The sequence below is a fragment of the Sinocyclocheilus grahami genome, unplaced genomic scaffold, assembly GCF_001515645.1.
Source record: "Sinocyclocheilus grahami isolate Dianchi unplaced genomic scaffold, SAMN03320097.WGS_v1.1 scaffold1948.1, whole genome shotgun sequence".
Lineage (NCBI taxonomy): Eukaryota > Metazoa > Chordata > Actinopteri > Cypriniformes > Cyprinidae > Sinocyclocheilus > Sinocyclocheilus grahami.
The window spans coordinates 188,009-198,447 of NW_015507127.1; the positions used below are offsets into that span (position 1 = coordinate 188,009).

General features: G+C 39.2%; 1 long non-coding RNA gene across 1 annotated transcript; it reads right to left on the reverse strand.

The window, feature by feature from the left end:
• Window positions 1–228: 228 nt before the first annotated feature.
• On the reverse strand, window positions 229–9,261 carry LOC107573454 (uncharacterized). The gene is made up of 3 exons (XR_001607507.1): window positions 9,250–9,261; window positions 2,296–2,299; window positions 229–318 (listed from the first exon to the last, which is right to left on the reverse strand). It is a non-coding gene; the product is annotated as an uncharacterized lncRNA (long non-coding RNA).
• Between the last annotated feature and the right edge of the window lie 1,178 nt (window positions 9,262–10,439).

Here is a 10,439-nt window from a genome sequence, read left to right on the forward strand (position 1 = left end):
GTCTGCGAACTCCTTGCTCGTTCTGTCATGGCTATGGAGGCCATTTGTGAACTTTTGTCTTGTCCCGACCCAGCCAGGGAGGCTGCGTCTGAACGCTGTCTTGTCTATCAACCCCAATGTTCTGTCTGTGTTGTCTGTCTCTTTGTTACAGATCCGCTGTGGTGGTCTACTGTGGTGGTCCTCTGATCCGCCGTGGTGGTCTACTGTCTGGCTCTGGTGGTTCTCTGCTCCACCGTGGTGGTCTTCTGCTCCGCCGTCGTGGTCTACTGTCTGGCCGTGGTGGTCCTCTGCTCCTCCGTTGTGGTCTATTGTCTGGCTCTGGGTCTAACACACAGTAGGTCTATTAAGATATTATTTTTTACCAATTATCCAAATAATGTTTAATCTTAGCTATTATCAGAGGACACATGAGCATAACGGTTAGCAGATCAATGAATGAGAGGGCAGCATTACTAGAGTTGTCCATTTACCACACCTTGTTACAACACAGTAGGGCTATTACAAACAGAAACAATACTGTACTACATAGATGTTTCCTGTCAGCTCGATTTCTGAGTGGACTTGGACTTGATTTCGGGCTGTTCCGATGAGCATGAACGGTATATGAATGGAGAACTCACATGGGCCGTGAGCAACTGAGTGGAGCACACACGTGCATAGAGCGGGATAATACATAGAGTGTCACACCACGTGAAAGTGAATCCTGAGCGGTGAACTAATTTTCGGCAGCCGGAATTTCAGTGCATCTCTAATTATTGGCGACATTAGAAATGGATATTATATAATAGCTGCTTTTTTTTACATTTTAGCAATTTAAAAATATAAAAAAATTATTTTTTACGCGGCACCCCAGTTGGGAAACACTGATCTAAATAATGCAGCGAGTGGGGCTTGAGGAAATGACGTCGCCTGCGTCTGCGCAGAGCGACCTGATGCAGCCCCTGAAGTGAGACACAGTAAACAGAAATACTGCAAAATAATAATAATAACGCGACTAAACGAGACGAAATAACGTTATAACATTTAGTTTCGTCTCGTTTTGGTCAACAAAAGCTGCTGGAGGCATATTCTTTGTTCTTCTGCGAGGTTCAGCGAAGGCTTAAACGGAAAGTCACAAGGCCACAAGTTGTAGGCGTAAAGCAAAGTAAGGGTGCTCCGATAATTTTTTGGCCGATCACCGATTGTCGATCACAGGAAGCAATATCTGCCGATACCAATCACCGATACCGATCTTTTTGCAGCCTTCTTTTTAGAGAGGGGTGATTTGAGGGGTGGAGGGGGGCTTTTTTTTTGTTTGTTTTTACAATGGGGCAATTGTTGTACAATAGCTTACACACAGCACAAGCTTGAATTAAGGCGGCCTCATGTCAGGTTCACACATACTCCGTTTGCAGTGCATGCAGTCCATGTGCAGAATGTAAGCGGTGCAGAAGAAGCACAAACTCATTGTGCTTTCACACAGAGGTCCGCTACTGATCCGCGGCTGTTTGCAAAAACACAACATTTATCCATTTTGATTTCAAATCTAAACGTTGTTACTGAAAAGGCTTTTTATAAATATAAGCAATAGTATGCGTGAATCTGACGTTATGTGTGCGCTCTTTGAGTGTGCATGAGCGCACTGTCTCTAGGAGAGCGCGCAAATGCTGAATGGTTTAAACACCTGTGTGTGCACTTGGATGAGTTAAATGCAGAGCACAAATTCTGGGTCACCATACTTGGCCACACTTCACTTGTTTCAAGTAGTCATAATAAAGGTTTAAAACACACAAACAACTTCAGCGGCTAAATGAAACATAACACATATATAAAACACACACATAGAGATTAGTTAGACTATGTCTCTCTTTTGAGACAAAGGAAGATGTCTTGGAATGTTTTGGTTGGTAGGTAGGTAGGTAGGTAGGTGGGGGTTCTTGTATATGTGATTGCCTGTGAAGTGTTGCTTGGCCATTTGGGTTCCATAGAAGGCTTGTTTTGAGGACAATGGAGGGTCTACTTCTTTGATCAGCTTTTATCTTTACAGCCCCCAGTTGAGAATAAGCAGATAAGGGAAGACAGTTGAGTCAGACTGGTTAGATTTTAGGGCCTTTGGCTGACTCAGTGGGGAATCGCCTTGATCCTAGCTAGTGTTCGTTTGGTGTTGTGTTCATTTGGTGAACTCTGGTTCATGGCAAATCCTACACAGCCTTCATAAATTATGCACCAAAGTTATGGAATACATTACCATCAGATATTAGGGAAGTTAGTACACTCAGCATTTTTAAAAGGACGTTAAAAACTTACATTTTCAACTTGGCTTTCAGATTCAGGTTCCCAGGCTCCCCCCCCCCCTGTGTTGTAGCTGATCACTTTTATTTTGTTTGTTTTCTATTGAATATGTAGTATTAGTTGTTTTTTTACCTTTATGCTTGATGTATTTGTTTTATTGTATGTAATGTTGTTGATGATTTAACTGTGTAATTCTTGATTATGTAAAGCACCCTGAGTCAAATTTTATGTTTGAAAAGTGCTATATAAATTAAGTTTTATTATTATTATTATTTGTGGTGGATGTATCACCACAACTAAGTGACAAGTGTAATTTGTATAAAAATGTACATAAATAATTTTAACAGAACAAATCATGAATTGGTTTGTGATATTTCAGTTTTATTTAGATCGTAGTTATATATATATATATAAAACATTTAAAGGGACATTTTTCTTAAATGATTTTCATATTTGAAGAACACATTTCAATAAAATACATAAAAATATTTGAAAGGTAGCAAAAATAAAGTGAATTTTAAAAATAAAACTTCCTAGATATATTTAATGTGTTCTTGAGAAAAATCTGAAAACAGAGAAAATATGATATCATGCAGTTTTAATTATATATGCTATATATATATAAAGTGCCTTGCGAAAGTATTTGCCACAACAAAAAATTAATAAAAATACAGGTTTGTAAACTTTTACAGGTTTGTAAACTGTAAACGTTTCTCAATAAAAGGTCTAACAGCTGAAAATGCATATCAGAGCAAAAACCAAGCCCTGAGATCAAAAGAATTCAAATCGTTGCAAAGCAACTTTACAGCAAATTAAGTTTCTACAATATTTAGAGTTCGCTTATCAGTGGTGATTGTCCGTTAATGTACATATGGCAGACATGTAAGGAAAAATCAATTAAAGACGTAATCAAACAGATGATGAACACTATTAAAAGCAATTATTATATGATGCAATCAAATTTATAGCTAAATTTGGTAATTCTGTATGTTGTTTCAGGGTTGGCATCATCTGAGGTCCTCTGAGGGGTTGGCATTATCTCTTCTCAGGTGTTCTGGATCCAGACTGAAGCTTGTGTAAATCCTAGTTACCACGGGATGTTAATCCCGTGGCAAAAACAGAGAAACAAATAGAGACATAATTAGCGAGAGAGAGAGAGTGTGTCTGAACCCCAAACATTATCAGGAAGGCTATTCCACAGTTTGAGAGCCAAATGCGAAAAAGCTCTACCTCCTTAAGTGGACTTTGCTATCCTAGGTACTACCAAAAGTCCAGAGTTTTGCGACCTTGATGCGTGATGGATTGTAGCTTGGTAGAAGACTAGTTAGGTATGCATCTGAGAGGAAATCTGCAAATTCTTTTAGGTAATCTATATACGGCCCTGGTGGTCTATAGATAGTAGCCAGAGCAAGAGATATGATCGATTTCTTTTGCATATCTGACAGTGTAACATTAAGCAGAAGTATTTTGAATGAGTTAAACTGTATCCTGTCTTCTGAGTAACATTGAGAATATCACTATATATTGTTGCAACACCGCCGCCACGACCAGTCTGACCGGGCTCATGCTTATAACAGTAGCTTGGTTGAATAGACTCATTTAGACCAATATAATCATTTGGTTTTAGCCAGGTTTCAGTCAAGCAGAGTACATCAAAACTATTATCTGTGATCATTTCATTTACAATAACTGCTTCAACAAGCGTCGGCTGTGTCAATCGTACCAAGTGATCTAATATTTAGGAGCCCAAACTTTAAAAATTTGTTCATTTATTTTACATTTTTCTGGTTTAATCACGATCAGATTTTTTCTAGCTCCTGCATTGAATTTATATTTTGACCTCACTATTCGGGGAACAGACACTATGGAAGAAAATTAATGCCATATGTCTTTGAAACAAAAAAGCACGTTGAATATCACTAACTGAAAAAATAATGCATTGCATTAACAGTGCTTGCATTTTAATGCCTTGTATTTCCAGTAGGGATGGGCGATATGGGCTTTAAAATATATCACGATAATTTCTGATATTTATTGCGATAACGATATCAATGACGATAATTTAGGGAATCCTGTTTCTTTAGAGCAGTGGTCACCAACCTTTTTAGGCCCAAGATCCCTGACCTCGGCCTTTATGAAAGACAAGATCTACCTATTGAAGAATTGATAGAAAAAGACATCCCAGATTGTACTTCAAATTTGAGGCCTTTTACTAAGTATTTTAATTAGTGATGCGCCGGTCATAGCTAAATCAGATTTTCTTTTCTTTTCCTTTTTTTTTTTTAACTAGCCAATTGGATTCTGATACTGATACTGGTTTTTAAGCAAATGTATTTATTGGCTATTTGCTTTGTAACAAACAAACTGGCTTTAAACAAAAATATCTAGCCATTTGAAATTAGAGGCAACCACTGCATTTTAATCATGATCTGCACGGGCAGTTGTTTTTGATTTAGATTAATTTCAGGATTTAAAACAAAAACAGAATGGTCTGACTTTAGATGTTATTTATTTATTTGCTACATAAAACATCTGCACGAAACAAAAACAGCAGGTCTGAATGAGACGCACTCTCTGACAGCAGGTGGCGCCTATGAACAGGGTTGCCAGGTTATCGCAATAAAACTAGTCCAATCGCGTTTCGAGGAGGGTACCCCTGTAAAAATCGCATTCCGGGGGTATTTCAGGAGGTGATACACGTTTTCAGGAGGTGATCTTCAAGTAAAATTCACATTCCAGGGACTAAATATCACGTTATTGGGGTCGCTTCAACCCGCGGACATGAACGACAAACCCGCGGCAACAGTGTTAAGTAGCCCAATTCCGCGGCAAAACCGCGGACTTGGCAACACTGCATATGAACCGACCGCACTATAGCGCGTCCTTGGTTAACGCTGTAAACAAAGCAGAGCTGTGCTTTATACGGAGAAGAAAATGCCATTGCCATCAAAACTTTTCTCAAGACACTTCCCTTCAGTGATACATCGCGATCGATGGGTTGGCGACCACTGCTTTAGAGAAAAGTATTATCTTTCCTATTTTTACCCAAAATAGGGTGTTGTGAGCATTACGGAGTACACACGTAATGTAATGACTGTTTAGTTCATACTGGAAGCCAGAGGGCGCCCTTGCGCAGAAACTCCACATATGCATAGCAGAAGTAATGCTCCAGGAAGAAGTATCCAGTGATCGCTGTAGCTGAATAAAACGCAGATAAAGACATTTTAACTCAAGACAATAAATATGCGATTGCACAAAATATATGGTATCTGTGTTCTTCAAGCAATCTTGGGTGTTTTTTATAAGGATAAAGTATATTTATAATGCAATGCTAATCGACATAGCCTTTATCACCTTATATATAATGCTATAAAATAGTATGATTTCTGCCTTATTCTGTGATACGAAACCACATCTGATCACAAAGATAAGTTATTTCAAACACTTGACTATGTTATGAAGTTAATATGGAGAAAAAGCATGTCAATAAATTAAAATATCTTTGTTGGACAACAGGTTTGTAAACGACTCATGCACATGTAAAACTGTGTGGCACACATGCTACTGTAGTACATTTACTCGAGGCCCAGACCGATTTTTGTCGCACTGTACAGCCCTATCCAACCCTGTTCCAGATTGTAGAAGGAGCTGCTCAATTTCACGTCCTCCTTCTTTCACGTTACTCTACACAGTCGTACACAGAAATATGTCAACAACTAGACTTTATCATTATTATCGCGGGAAGACGAATTATTATCGTGTGGAGAATTTTTACCAGTATATCGCAAACGATAAGATATCGCCCATCCCTAATTTCCAGGCCTTGCATTTTTAGTAGGGATGCTCCGATCGATCGGCCAGAGATCAGTATCGGCCGATAATCACATTTTATGACTCGATCGGTACTCACTAACTTGGCCGATCTCATGAACCGATTGCAATTTGATGACGTCAACGTGTGATGACGTACATGATGCGTGGGGACATAAATGATTTGGCGCCACAGTCATGTCATGGCTGGTGTGGAAATGCTATGATGCTATGAGGTGTGACTAAATGCAACAATGAGTAATAAAAGCAATTTTAGGATGATTGTAATTGAAATGGCTGAAAAATCATAAATACAACCACTAGTAATATGATTAAATGGCTTATGACTTTTGACCAACAGGTGGCGCTGTAATCAAATCCTTTTGGTGTGTTCTGAGTGAGGTGACAATGGCACAGACAAAGTTTGTTGTCATAATGTCAAAGCTTTAAAGAGCTATAGCCTCAGAGTCATTTTGGCACCATAACTAAAATTTGTAGCAGCGCTGTACGAAAACGGTTTCGTCTATCGACACGGAATCCATAACAATTTGTCAGCACAGTCTGAAGATCATCGAACTCGATTTTGGTGAAAATTGGACCAACGAGTGGCGAGGAGTTTAAAAAAGTAGGTTTTCAACATAAATCAAAATGGCGGACAGGAATTTCAGCATACTCTGGCATATTTGGTATCTATGTTGTAGGTATAAGCCAAGGAATATTTTGATATCAGTTTCATTGCAATATGCTAATGCAATCAAAAGTTATTAGCATTTTTATGAATGTAATTATTAATGGTTAATGAATGGTTTATTACGCTTGACCAATAGGTGGCGCTGTTGCCAAATTGATGTGGCATGATCAATGTGAGGTGACAATGGCACATGCAAAGTTTGGTGCAAATATGTCAAAGTTTTGCAGAGATACAGCCTCAGATGCATTTTGGCATCTTTTCAGCAAATTCGTTGATGCGCTAAACGAAAACCGTTTCGTATATCGACACAAAATCCATAACTTTTTGCCAGCTTGGTCTGAAGATGATCCGAGTCAAATTTGGTGAAAATTGGAATAAAGGTCTAGGAGGAGTTCGAAAAAGTAGGTTTTCAACATGAATCAAAATGGCGGACAGGAAGTTCAGCCAATTATGGCATAATTGGTATCGATGATCTCGGCATGATCCAAGGAATATATCAACATCAGTCTCATTACAATAGCCCAATTTATTCAAACGTTATTACCATTTTTGTAAATTGCTTAATAACTTTTGACCACAAGGTGGCGCTGCACCCACAATTTTTGTGTACCATCAGGGCACGGTGCCAAAGACGCATACTGATTTTCGTAATAACAAAGTCTAAGCATTCTTAAAATATTGCATTTTTTGACTAAATTCATTTTAGGTTTTGTGATTTTTGGCAAAACCATTCAGAAGTTATAAGCAAAAATATGCATTTTTTATATCTCCTGACCACATCAAAATGGCGGACAGGAAGTTCAGCCAATTATGGCATAATTGGTATCGATGATCTCGGCATGATCCAAGGAATATATCAACATCAGTCTCATTACAATAGCCCAATTTATTCAAACGTTATTACCATTTTTGTAAATTGCTTAATAACTTTTGACCACAAGGTGGCGCTGCACCCACAATTTTTGTGTACCATCAGGGCACGGTGCCGAAGACGCATACTGATTTTCGTAATAACAAAGTCTAACCATTCTTAAAATATTGCATTTTTTGACTAAATTCAAAATGGCCGACGCCCAAAATGGCTGACATGGAAAAATTTGGTATGGTTCGACTCGGCATGATGCACCGAATCTAAAGAGACAGGTTTTGTGATTTTTGGCCAAACCATTCAGAAGTTATAAGCAACAATATGCATTTTTCATATCTCATGACCACTAGGTGGCACTGCGCCGAAACACTGCAGGTAGTCTCAGGTCACACTTGTTATAACACACACCAAGTTTGGTCTCAATACGCCAATTCGTTGCGGAGATATAGCCTCACGTCCATTTTTACATGCTTTTCGTGGAATTCCTTTGTGCGTTATTCGAGAACGGTTGGACAAATCAACTTGAATTCCATAACTTTTTGCCAGCATGGTCTGAAGATGATCTGAGCCAATTTTGGTGAGAATCAGACAAACCGTCTATGACGAGTTCGACAAAGTAATTTTACGAACAATTAAAAATAGCAAAAAAAACTAAGCCTTTGCCTTACGGTTCAAAAGTTATTAGCATTAAGAAATTGAAGATGATCTGAGCCAATTTTGGTGAGAATCAGACAAACCGTCTATGACGAGTTCGACAAAGTAATTTTACGAACAATTAAAAATAGCAAAAAAAACTAAGCCTTTGCCTTACGGTTCAAAAGTTATTATCATTAAGAAATTGCAACTTTGGACAAGTGTTGGCGCTAGAGAGTAGGAGGTAGAGACTCCAAACTTGCTGTGGTTAATGTTGAGACTGTCCCCTATCAGTGTGCCAATTTATACAACTTTCCCGCAAGCGGTTCTATGGGCTGCCATAGACTTGCGGCGGAAGAAGAAGAGGAGGAAGAATAATAATAACGCCAAGGAATACAATAGGTGACTACGCACCTTCCAATTAAAAATAGCAAAAAAAACTAAGCCTTTGCCTTACGGTTCAAAAGTTATTAGCATTAAGAAATTGCAACTTTGGACAAGTGGTGGCGCTAGAGAGTAGGAGGTAGAGACTCCAAACTTGCTGTGGTTAATGTTGAGACTGTCCCCTATCAGTGTGCCAATTTATACAACTTTCCCGCAAGCGGTTCTATGGGCTGCCATAGACTTGCGGCGGAAGAAGAAGAAGAAGAGGAGGAAGAATAATAATAACGCCAAGGAATACAATAGGTGACTACGCACCTTTGGTGCTTGTCCCCTAATAATAATAACGGCAACAATTTCAATAGGTGACTACGCACCTTCGGTGCTTGTCCCCTAATAAGAAACAGAACAAAAACAATAGGTGACTACGCACCTTCGGTGCTTGTCCCCTAATTCGCTATTTGTCTTGTATGTTTTACATAATGATAGGATGAATGGATGGTTAATTTCTAACAGCAGATTCAGTGACATCCCTGTTGAAAAAACCAGCATATGCTGGTTAGGTATGTTTTGACGCTGGGATGCTGGTTTAAACTGGTCTTTTGCTGGTTTATGCTGGCCCTTTTGCTAGTTTATGCTGGTCCTTTTGCTGGTTTATGCTGGTCCTTTGCTGGTTTATGCTGGTCCTTTTGCTGGTTTATGCTGGTCATGTGCTGGCAAAGGACCCGTTTAAACCAGCATAAACCAGCAAAGGACCATCTTAAACCAGCAAATGACCAGTTTAAACCAGCAAAGGACCAGCATAAACCAGCAAAGGCCCAGCTTAAACCAGCATCCCAGCGTCAAAACATACCTAACCAGCATATGCTGGTTTTTTCAACAGGGATTAGAGCTGCACTGCACACGTCTGCGGTGTGTTACGACTCCACGGCCACCGGAGCTGATCACGGCCGCTCTAATCAGTGCTTGTGTTTAATACCAGCCAGCCACGGCTCGTTTCTGAAGCAGCTCTCCGCGCTGCTTGGCTAAAAACAGTCTTCTGTGAGTTGTCACAGCGTGGAGGACCGAACAAAACCTCGTCGGAGCCATAAAGGATAATGGTAACATAACACGCTAATCGTGGGCTGCTTTTAAATTAACATTTATTTATAAATGGTAACATAACACGCTAATCGTGGGCTGCTTTTAAATGAACATTTATTTATAAAAATAAAATATCTTCTTTGACCATATTAGCCTACTCAATAGCATTAACACAGGCATTCTCTGCCAGCTGGAGGTGCTTTAAAGCGGGAGAAACAGAGTTTTCCCCAGTAATGGCTGTGTACACAAAACAGCACTGAACTCACAAACACTGCTTTATCAGGCATATAACATGCAAGATGAAATGGAAATGACATCGAAAATTTTCTAAAGATAGTCTTCCTTCAGAAATACAGTCATCACCTTAACTTTAACTGCGTTTGTAGCCGGTGCCATAGCCAGACTGATAAACAAACACAGACCGGAAGTTAACTTCGGACCAGGCGCGTGTGACAACGATGAAACAACTATATAAAGCTTGAAGCATCAGAATCGGCATCGGTATCGGCCGATCACCATGACAAGAAATCGGTACAGCAGTATCGACTGCAAAAATCCTGATCGGAGCATCCCTAATTTTTAGGTCCTGAAATTTAACATAGTTGTTTATTTAAGCTGTGAATTTTTCAATTCAAAATATTTCACACATATTCTCATAATTAAACATTCAATAATTCATATTCACCTTCCAGAGTTCACTTC